General features: G+C 41.4%; 1 protein-coding gene across 3 annotated transcripts in view; it reads right to left on the reverse strand.

Moving 5' to 3' along the window:
* The window catches only part of rassf7a (Ras association domain family member 7a), a 37,540-nt gene that overhangs the window by 24,561 nt on the left and 825 nt on the right, over positions 1-12,154 (reverse strand). For 2 of the 3 annotated variants that reach the window (XM_070550696.1, XM_070550695.1), the window contains exon 1: positions 1,931-2,118. The exons of the other annotated variant lie outside the window; for it this stretch is intronic. The gene's annotated coding sequence lies outside the window, so the exon portion shown is untranslated. Of the gene's footprint in view, positions 1-1,930; positions 2,119-12,154 lie in introns of those variants that run through there. 3 annotated transcript variants of the gene reach the window in all.

Below are 12,154 nucleotides of genomic sequence, written 5' to 3' on the forward strand. Positions count from 1 at the left end.
CAGAGGGAGCAACCAAAGGTGTTAGGAATGTGAACAAGGATTACCAGCAAGTCAACTCCACTGATTTTTATTTTTAAAGGAGAAACAAAGACCAACTAATCTTTAAATGAAGCATTGATAAGCTCCAGTCGTTCCTCTTCTTACAGTCATTTGTTATTCTGGCGTTATCTCAGTGGAGAGGAGTTCATGAAGCAGAGATAATGTGTGTTGGTCTAACTCCTACGGTCAGTCATGACGAAAATATTCACCTCCTATGGCGGTGGGGAGGTCTCAATCGATGGCCCTGATTGGATAACAAGTGCAGCCTACTAATGAGCTCCATAAGAGCCATGCAAAGAATTTATAAACACGAAGATAGCCACGCATCGTGTTTAAACAGGCTGCGGCTGAGTCAATTGGTGCATTAGATTAGCATGTTGTTGGCATTTTAGACATGCACCAGTGTGGTAAAATCCAATCAGAGCATGCAGCTAAACTCTATAGAAATGTCCTGCCAAATTAATCTATAAGAGAACTGTAAAAGATTCAGTAGACCGGGGCCTCATTTATCAAGCTTGCTTACGCACAAAACGGGGCCGGAAAACTGCGTAAGCAACTTTCCAGGCAAACTTTGGGATTTATGAAAGATAACTTAGCGGAAAAATGTGCACAACTTTAAGTTGACTAAGGACCTTGCTTACGCACATTTTGGACATGGGGAGCACCTGCAGTGCTGCTGCTGAGAAGCATAAAATTATGAAATCCTGCAGCATTATCACTTGTACTGCTTCATTTTCACACAGAACAAGACCCCCCACATGCACACACACGCGCGCTCACACACATGCGCGCACACTGACACACACACACGCCCGTGCGCGCGCACACACACACACACACACAGCCTGAAGTACAGAATACGGAATGCAGAATATCAGCAGGGGGGCAGATTGAGACAGAACGTCGTGCGTCTGTGACAGTGTGTGTCCTGTCAATGTGACCCGATTGATCATGCGCCCTGGCTACTTGTACAGGGGAGATCTCTGTCTGGCTGACTGGTTAGCGCACATGACTATCACCCAGGAGTCTGGGGATCAAATCCTGATTGGACCATTTTTTTATATCCACCACAGATCTCTCTGAAGAATTCACAACATTGACGGCTTCAGCAACGCTGTGCCACTCCGTGGATTTTCTCTTATTTGTTTTGCAAAAGCACTTCCTTCTATTTCTCCACCTCATCCACAAGTACCTGAATTTCTGCTCGTGAAATTGTGCTTCCTTGATCTGCGTTGATCTACTGTCGCCATCGTCATTGGCAGAGCACTGCAACAGCCGGTATATGCATGAGATCCACAAGACACTTTGCATTGACTATAGATGGCAGAAAGTGGGCGTGGTGAGGGCGGGATGTGACTAAATTGCAGCTGAGAAACATTCTCGTTAGTCTCCGATTTATGAAGCGGAGATTGCGTGCAGCTGTGCGTACTCCATGTTTGATAGATCACAAACCTACTTGGCGTAAGTACAGTTTTTTACTGAGCTAAAGTACGGTTTTAGTAAGGATTCTACGCAATGTTTGATAAATGAGACCCCAGGGCTGCACTCTAAAAATGCATCTGATTGCACATTGGACTTAAAAAAAAAAGTTTACAAAGACTGAGGTTTCACCTCAAACAGGTTTGAGTTCTTTTGTTGCACCCAGAGGTGCTTGGGTGGCGGGTCTGGGTTCAACAGGTGTGCACATGTTTAACGTCACGGTTAATGTCGTAAAGGTACAACGTCAAATTCTCTTTGTTTCTGTGCCCATCAATAAAAAAAATACACAAGTTACAACATTAATGCTTTTCCCTACACGCACGAGGAAATGTAGTGAAGCCACAGGCAAATCAGCTGACTCCAAGAAACTTCTCAACTCTTAAATTCAAACATCTAAGAAGGTTTTACTCACCGGAATCAAAGATTGGATCCCTTTCTTGAAGTTAATAATTTTAACGTCCTGGGTGACTTTATTCTCTCCTTCTTTCTACGTCAGTCAGGGAGAGACTTCACCTCTCACAGGGCAGCAGAGCCGGCTGATCGGCTTGTGTGCATGGAAGCCTGTTAGAGTGTTTTAGTTGCGTAGGAGGTCAGTACAGGTCAGCAGGCAATCAGACGTGGTCTTGAAGAGGTTTAGAAAGTGTCACGATCCCTCCTATGCTCAGTCCCGCTTTCTTTTTGTTGCTGGCTGCCTCAGGAATGCACATGCACTGGCTGTCCTCACCGCAGACGGGATCTGAGGCACTGCTCGAGTTCTCTACGCTGCTCCTCCTCCTTTCTGTCTCCCACACAGAAACACACCCTCTCAGTCACTCTTCCCTTTCTCTCCATTCTCCCCACCCTTTTAATGTGCTGACAGATCAGATTCCTCCCCCTTTTTCAGGTAGCTGAAAGCAGAGTTTTTGCTTTTCCCTCCCAGTATCTGCTTCCCCGTTTTTTTTTTGTTTGTTTTTTTCCCCCCATTTCTATGCAAAATATTACAACAAGGAATGAGGAAAAGTAAGGAATGCTCAGGAGAAGCCCGTAAGTACGTGAGGAGTTCAGTGTCAAACCTTGCGTGTATATTTTCCCCCCTAATATTTACATGGTCAATAACCAGAGGCACCAGGCATCTATGTTCTGCCCTCCAGTCACACAATCAGCTGATTACACAAATGAGCCCATCAGGTGATTCTCACTTCCTTTTCCTGGAGTGAGGTAATAGTCCAGCTGACCAGGTGAAACAGGTGCGTGCGTAAGTGTTTGTGTTTGAGTTGGACAACGCCCTGAGAGAAATAGGGACAGTAAAGCTCCTGCACTTAAACCTGACCTCTCACGTCCAGGGGCAGCAGGTTTTAAACAACAGCACAACAAAAAAGCAGAACGTGTTCAATAATAGACTCCTAAACGACAACGAACTGTGAGTCTGTAACCATGAACACCCCCCCTCCCACACACACACACACACACACACACACACACACACACACACACACACACACACACACACACACACACACACACACACACACACACACACAAAGCTGAGTAATGCGTGACCAATGAGGCAATGGGAACCCCACATCATGAAGCTAACCCAAGTCTTTAGCACCTTTTTTTTTAATAATTACAACTTTCTTTTTTAATTCTAAAGCTAAAATTAAAATCTAGCCTCTTATAATTGAGTAAGGATTTCAGTGGAACCTTCAAATAGAAGTCTGCAAACAACGGAAGCTAACAAATTTTTTACAGTGTTTGTAAATCAGTTTGAGCTGAAAAACAGCTGTTTTTAAAAAGCAAAAACTAATAAACAATTAATTAAATATTAGTAATCAAGAAATGACCAATGAGTCAGTCAATACGTTCTTCCTGTAAAGAATTAGAAAAGTATTCAGATGAAGACTTCTTGTATCTGTTTTGTTTTGTTTTTTTAGCCTTCTATTGTCATTCTGTTAACATTTTGATTTATTTGTATTGGTCTTAATGTCTTATTTGTTATTGTTTTTTTAAAGAAAAAAACTTATGTTTGGATTTATCTTTTATGTTTTAAATTTTATAAACTTTCTGTATATATATGTTTATTTATTTATTTGCTTTTTATTTATTTTTTACTTTTATCTTAAATAAATGTTTGTTTGCATCATGAGGACACTTGGGATGGACAAATTAAGCACCAGCTTCAATCCATTCCAGTTTTGATAGATTGTTGATGACCTATAATTGTAAAATGACAACAGTGTTATAATGCAAACATTTAAATAAAATGAATTTCTTCATTTTCTGTTAAGAATTTTTTGTCCATTCTGGTTTTTTCACTTCCTTTCTAACAAAACCAATCTCTAAAATATGTCTAAAGAAAATTTGGTCATTTGACAACAGACTTTAAAACTTTTGTATTCGCAATCTGATGACCCCTCAAATATGGTGGCCCCTTCCCGTCATTCTGTTAAAAATTTATCTCATAATTATGACTTAGCTGTCTCAATTTTACGAAAGAGCTAATAAACTAATAATAAGAAACATTCTCATAATTATGATACTTTTTTAAAATCAGAGTGGGTAATGGACTTCCATAGTCAGAAGCAGGCCCTGAGGAATATTTTGTCATTTTCCCACCTTTTTTTCTGCTGTTTGATATCAGATTTTTTATTTCAACAAACTAATGAGCCTGTGCAGGCTAAGCACCTGGCAATCACTGTATGAAGCAATGCTTCCAAAAATAGATGTTTGGCATTAATTGCATTAATTAGATGAGCTAAATTATGCAAGCAAAAGACCACTGAGAATAAATGCTGCAGCTTTCTGTCAGGCTGAGTCACGGGAGCCCATCGAGTCCGTTCACAGAAACAGGAACCACTTTTTTTTTACTGTTCGGTCTATAAAGTAAAGCTTTTGGCACATCTAAAATCTGTGTTGTCAGACAAATCACTTCAACAACACTCTTGAATGGAGTGGAATGATTCTCCTGAGGCACCTACCGAGGCCCTTTGTGAGAAATCTCTAAGGTGCCAAGAAGAAGTGATATTTTACAAGCAGAGCGGTGTGGAAGTAACAACAGACTGATGTGCTTGTCCAGCGTCACACACAAATCCAGCTCATTTAAGGGTGAGTGTGTTGCATTGTGATCAGTAGGATTATCTGTCCAAAGCCTCTATGACTTTGCTGACACTTTCCAGGCATTCCTTCAGGGCACCTCCCATTGCCCCCCCCCCCCCCCAATTAAACCCTACCCTGTCAAACTCCACATATCATCCCCTCTTTTGTGTAAGTCACTCTGACCCCCCTCCCCTCCCCTCCTCCAACCCTCCCACAAAGATGACGCCTGAAAAACTTTCAGAAGAAATGCTTTCCAGTTTCTCCTTTCTTAATAACTTATTTTAACAAATACTGGAGTGGGTGAAAAAAATCTGTTATAATGCATTGTTAAGTTTTAACTCAACAGGTTAGTGGGCATAAATCTGTCTAAAGTGAAGAAGAGATGGCTCTGAGATGGAGAAGCAGCCCGCTGAGATCTGGCAGGGATGAGTGAAACAGAAGATGGAGAATGCACGCTGAATGTGTCTGTTGGCCGTTATTCACCATGCATGAATAGCATTGAGGTTCGTGTCGAGGATCGCCCCTTCCTATCTTTCCAGTTGAATCCCTCTATTTGTTCATCTCTGTATTTTTTTCAGGCTTACACACAAAAAAAAACAGACTTCAACAGGCAGGTCACGGCTAGAACGTGTACGCCACACAGGAAAGGAACCGGCAACAACAGCTCTATTTTCAGAAATGTTGAAATATTTCAATATCCTGAACTTCTGTTGACACTGGTTTTCATCTGGGTGACAAACAGCATAAGGTCATGAAAAACATCCCTAATTATTGCATTGCAGTCTCATTATGGTCAGGCTGAAGCTGTTGCTTCAGAAGTGTAGCTGTATGTCATTATGTCAGGAAGGAGTTTGCCAGCTAAGGTAATTGCCCTGTTGGGATTTAAATATAGCAAAACTCATTTTAAGATGAGACAAAGAATTATTTTTTCTTCCCAGAAAGCCTGGCTTAAAAGATAATTAGTAGTTTGAAAGCAAGCTCATGCCACTGCATCATTTATTTTAGACCAAAAGAGAACGAGCGCTGAGATGATGTACAGGAAGAGTTGGTCTTGAGCTACAGTGAACCGCCATTGCAATTCACAAACATAAAGTCCCTCTACTCTCTCCTAATGGAGCACAAGAGAGTCCTGGTTGGAGTCAGGAGTTTATTTACACTCTAATGGTCCTCCACCATCTTTATGTCTTTATCTATTTTTCAGACCCAGAGCTGGTCCTAGGAATACTCAAGTTAAGCGACTGTTTGGGGCCTCCACACCACCAGAGTCCCCCCAAGACCACCAAGATAGCTTAAAATAAATAGATAACTTTTAATAATAAAAACTAAATTATTTTAAACACATAGAAACAATTTATATATTTTGTACAATGTCATGCAGTGTCGTTTGGTTTTATTTTGTATTGATTGCACATTTATAAAGCATATAATCTCTAGACCATCAGTTGGATGGATGGATACAGGTATAGCAATGCTCCATTGGAGCCTCTGCAGCCCCATCTAGTATTGTGGTTAGCTAATCTCTGCACATTATCTTAGAAAAACTGTATTTTTGTCTTCTTCTCTGCTTCTTCCATGTTTTATTGCAGACTGCTACATTAACTGACATCCAAAGCAGTCCAATCACAGCTCTCTATTGGTTTGGTGGACCAATCATAGACCTCTATCAGTCAGGTGGGCAAGATGTTAGTGTGACTGAGCCAAACTAAGATAGCGACAGCTCCATAGAGGTCCAATCACAGCGCTTTATTGGTTTGGTAGGCCAATCACAGCATTCTGTTGGTGGGCGGGATGTTATGTAAAACAGAGAGGTGGCAACTGCTTGTTTGAAACAGCTTTGGCATCAACTTTGGACTGTTTAGACTTGGGCTTTTCTTTGAATCAAGAGCAGATAGAGGTACTTAAGTTTATTTAGAAAAAAAGATGTATTTGGGTTTTCTTTGACGGAGTAAGGCGGACTGCCTCGTTGACTGACATCCATAGCGGTGAGTTTGTCATGTTTGTTATCCCATAGCATGCAGAGACAGTTAGAAAGACAACTATAGATCCCACCCCACGACTGAGGGCCATCAATGGACCGTGGCCAGACTATATATTCTCATATATAGGTTGGCTTGCCAAGCTACGTTTTACACACATCTGTTCCAAATTTTAAGACCAAAGATTAGTATACTTATCTTGTTAACTGTTGTTTACTTTATTTAATAGTTTGTTAATTCTTAATAATGCTCTAAGTAACATTAAAAAAGGGACCCTTATTGTAAAGTGATATCAGAAAGCATGCTTAGGGCCCCACAAACAGGCGCGCAGATAGGGTGGGGGACGGGGGGAATCTGTCCCCCCCAGATTCAGATCGACCCCGATCCGTCCCCCGCACTAAGGCCAGCAAGAAAACAAAATCGGAGGTTAAGCCCTTGAAGCTCCTTTTTCCAATTACATTGAATGCAGCATGACGTAAACAAACACCAACTCCAGAGGCGCCAAAGTGGTTGCTGCTAGGATGCAGGATGAAGCGAAAAAGGCAAGCAACGATTACTGCCTTTTTAAAAAGACCAACAGTGTAAGCAGGCTGGACCGATCTGTCTGTTTATGCATGTTGGTTATAGTTTCTGTACATTGTTGTCAGTGTTTACTCGTTAAAAGCACCAAAGCCTCAGCAAAGTTTGGGAGTTTTTAGAGCTTGAAAAACACCTCCCGCCAAAAGGCTCCCAGTTGGGGAGAGGAGGAGATGCGTGCAACATGAAGAGTGCAAATATTAGATAAAACATATAATTGCTGGCAGGTCTGGTCTTTGTTGACTGATCACTTTGTCTGGTAATGACTGACTTTGATTATGAAGCAGATTATTGACTCTGATGAAGAAATTCACTCATCTAGCCGGGACGATTGACGCTGCTGCAACATCAGACAGCTGGTGCTGCACGAGAGGTGTGTGGAGCTTACAAGCTCCAAACTTTGGGTTAAATGTTTGATTAACCTTCTTTGGGCCATGATGGATGTAGAAATGATGGTAAAACACCGCTAACGTGACAGACGTAGCGACAATGTAAAAAAAAGCTGTAAAAAGGGGCAGATGGCGATGCGTTAAATATGAAAGTCAAAGTGTGCCACATTATCATAAAAAAGTAAATTATAAAATTTGAAAAGAGCTTATGATATTAATATGTCAATTAGAACTTTCCAAATATAATGAAAATTTATAAATAACGTAAAAATATGCAGGAACGTCTGTTGGTCAGGAACAACTGCTAAGTGACAAGTTAATATCGTTTTTTTTAATATATTTTATGTGCAGTTTTTTAGGGTTTTTATGTTTTCTGTAAAGATGCTGAAAATCAGTTAATGTTTAAATAAAACATGTTTTGCATAAAGCATGAGGTTTTGGTTAGTAATTGATTGGGAGAATAACAAATGACTGACTTGGATAGTGTTGATCAGGCAGAGCTTTGTTGCCAGCGTTCCATTGCACAACGGCTTCAAACATGTATGTAATAGTTAGTTTTTTCATAAACCATTGTATGAAATTACACAAACTGACTGAGCTCTAGTTAAGGCTCTTGCAATAGTTTGTGTATGTGTATGTGTGTGTGTGTGTGTGTGTGTGTGTGTGTGTGTGTGTGTGTGTGTGTGTGTGTGTGTGTGTGTGTGTGTGTGTGCGTGTGTTTGGGGGAGGGTACATTGGAACTTTGTCCCCCCCAGTTTGAAAATCCTACCTGCGCCCCTGCCCACAAAGGCTTGATTTGGCCCTGTTCAGACTCAGCATAGTTTGGCTTCATAGAGAGCCACCCAAAGATCTGCCACCTTCCACATGGCGTCATGATGCAATTTTAAGGGGCTGCTTAAAAAGCTATTCTCAGCGACAAAGCAAAATGTGACCCAAGATCCAAATGATCTTTTAATGCTTTCTAGTGATGGAAAGAGCTACGTTAAAGCACAAAATGTCCAAACTACTTTTTTTTCCATTTGCTCAATCTGAAATAGTGTCGTCCCCCCCCCCCCCCCCCCCCCCCCATTCTCTCTGTAGATATAAAGTCACTTTCCCCAGGAAGTCACCATCTCTTGAGATAACGCTGTGCCATTAGCGTCACACCATGCTGCCCTGTGCCGTGACTATCAGTGAATGGAAATGGGATAAAACTAGCTTAAGCAGAAAGCTGTGACTGTCAGGGAGCTCTCAGCTTTTCAGTCAAGGATGGGGTGCTGATGACAGGACAAATAGCCTCTTTCCCTTCTTCTGCTCCATGAGCCACACAAGAGGTACAACAGGGGACCAAAGAAAGTAAAGTCGATCTGGGACAAGAACAAAGAGAAGACTGAATACATAAAAATAGGACGAGGGGTGTTTATGATCTGAAAAGAGGGCCTGAAGTGTTGATTTAATGATGATCCCTCAAAACAAAAATAGCTACTATTCCATCGGTGGACAGGAAATCCAGCTGATGTGGGTAGGGGTCAGAGGTCAGAGGTGAACAAAGATTTTTTTTAAGCCCACACAGAGGGAGAGGCCACCTGGACACAACCACCCAGACAGTCTGTCTTCATCTAAATCCAGAATCGAGTATCCGATTATTAAACATCTTCCGTCCTGTTGACCTCTAAACACTCACAACCACATGTTTGCTTTTTTTAAAGTGTTTACCAAACTAATCCATTTCTACATCAGTAGTGAGTGTTTACAGGAGAGTACAACTCAAACACCTGCAGGAACAACAGCATGCAAAAGCTTTCCCTGCACCAGGCCTGTCATCTTTTCCCTCCTGTGGCATTACTGGATCAAAGGAAAAGCTGTAGTTGTGTTATACTCAATGTGTCTTTTGTCGTTACAATCATGCACCAAAAGCAAACACATGCACAAAAACAGGAAAAGCAAAGACACACACAAGGACACGATGAGACTGGTGCACGAAGGAGCTGGATCGCTCTAAGCATACCCTTTTAATGACAGATATTTTGGTTAAAAGTGCAGGATGAATGAGTTACCCAGGTTTCGAGTGCACACTCCTGAAGATGGGTTGAATTTTAACGAAGGAGGTGAAATTGCCGTCTCCGTCTTTTATTCAGACACAAGAGTGTTTGAGTGTGCGCTTGAGGGGGAGCGTGCATGGGACTGAATTAATGACGTGTGTGTTGTGCGTTGAAGGATATACCAGATTATTAATCAGCGCTTAGACAAAGACCATATGTAGGCGAGTCAGGGCATCTCTCCCACATGTCTCCTGCATATTTCCCTCTACGTTAGCATAAAACACCACCAGCAGGAATGTTAGGATTGTCGGGTCAGCAGAAGTGACATCATGGCAGGCAGACGGTCACGGAAGGCCTCAGCGCCAGATTTCTCCCAGTTGCATCAGCAATACAATACCAGGCTTTGGATCAATGACATCCACACTGGCTTCACTTCCTGCTAACTTCAAACGATTGGTGTAGCCAAGAACTTGATACAAACACAAAACCTTTAAATGGATTACTACTGATCTCAAATACCATTTTTTTGCCCATTTGTACAACAAATGTTCTTGATACCCTGGCATGACTACGGCTGGTTTACATTAGCTGTCAGATGGACAAAGTAATATTCTTGTGTGTAAATAACTGGTAAACAGATGGTGGTGTGTGTAGCAATTAAGTTCAAAGACTTCTTCAGGTCATCTGTTAAAGTGCACCTAAAAGACGGGCAAAGAGCCATCTTCTCACGTTGCTACAGTAACCAAACAGACGCAACCACCTGGTTGGTTGGGACGGAGACAAGGGGCTCAAAGGGCACCACTTCAGGACGGTTACCGTGCCAGAAAATCCTCTCAAAGCAACCCAGTTCCCAAACACAAGCCTTATTGTGTCTGTGCCACGACGAGAGGAGCAGAGATCACGCACAGCTGTTGAATCTTTAATAAAAAATAAAAAACAAAGCCAGCTCTTGTTGCAGCCAATCTAATCTGTAATATCACCACACAAATTTAAAGCATGCCAGCCATTAAAAGTTCAGTTTCAGAGGGAAGTACTGTGATCAAAGAGTAAATGTTGTGACCCCAAGCTTAAGAAACGCTTTGAAGACTAAATGTGACATTACAATGAGGTTCCAGTAAACATATTAAAAAACGCCAAAAGTAAATTCAGCCGTCTATAATGAGTTATTTTGATTTAAAATGTCTAAATTTAGTCAAATATGCTTTTGGTGTGGAAATTATGCAAATTATAGCTGTCAATGATTTTAAAGGCTTATGGAAGGTTTTGATGTCTGCTGTTTGGCTGTTGATGGAAAAGAATAAGTAAATTTTTACCCACCAGCTTCTGAATAATTAAAATGCACACAATTTTTGCCATCTTTATATTGTATTTAAAGTAATAGGAGCTTAACATTTAAAAGGCTTGAAGTTGGTAGTTGTTTATTTAACGTTATCTGAAGGTGTTTGCAGGGGTCTCTGGTAGGAACAAATGCCTTGAAAGCCGTAGCTGGGGGGGGGGGGGGGGGGGGGCTCAGCATGGACAAACTCTGCCACATGAGAGGAGAGCTTAACACAGCAGGTTTTGGAGTTTTATTTACTGCTATTTGAACATCTCACGTCGGACTGTATAACAGCAACACGACTCTACCACTAACTCCGTTTGCTGTGCCACATGGATATTTTATCTCCCCAAATAGCTCAAGCCCCGAGGAGCTTCTTCAATGAGGTTGAGTTGCTAATGCTAATGGTTAGCTTCTGCTAGCAGAGACGTTATCTGCCGATTCTGGACTCTAAAACAACAACAGCCCGTTGCGAGCCAGTATGGGTGAGTCCAAGCTAACGCTTGACGTAGATCTGTCAGGCTTTTCAAGTTCTAGAGTTTCACTGTCTTTTTTCTATCAGAAATTAAGGTGTAGGAGACTATTTTCATGTTTAGCCTCCATGAAAAAATCCGAATGACAGAAATAATCATTAATTAGAAAGCCACACCTTTAAGGGCCCTTCACATTCTTGGTATGATCCTAATAGCTGTAGGGGTGTTTTCATTTATGCAGTTTCTGCTTGAACTGCACTCACAACTTCAAAGGTGAGAACATCATTAAAGAGCAAGTTGCCCCCTACCAGAGTCTTACTCCACTCCCACTTCCTGTTAAAAAATTCAACAAATGCTGTTGCTTAGCAGGCCGAGAGGGCGGAGCCGCTAAAAAATACACACACACAGGCTCACAACGATTTGTGACATCATATGGTACCGGCTAACGCCATAGGGTACTTCTTAGCCAATAGCGATTCAAAATGCAGTGCAGAGTTTTTACCTGACAACGGCACAACACTGACAGTTTTAGGCAGAAAATTCAAATGTTTACTAAAATGCACTAAAGTGCTAAATTAATGTCTGCAGCACGATTAGACACTCATTTATATAGTTTATCAGCAAAAATAAGTTGATTTGGGGGTGAATTGCTCCTTAAATAATTTTAAGAACTCACTAATGCACTAATTAAATTCTTGGTATGGAGAGTCAATCTGATGAGAGTCAAGCTGAGACACAAAAAAAGACAAATACATTGTACAGATCAGGCACAAAGATGCAGTTTATGTATTCAACATCTCAAAATTTC

The sequence above is a fragment of the Nothobranchius furzeri genome, chromosome 4 (assembly GCF_043380555.1).
Source record: "Nothobranchius furzeri strain GRZ-AD chromosome 4, NfurGRZ-RIMD1, whole genome shotgun sequence".
In the NCBI taxonomy this organism is placed as follows: Eukaryota; Metazoa; Chordata; class Actinopteri; order Cyprinodontiformes; family Nothobranchiidae; genus Nothobranchius; species Nothobranchius furzeri.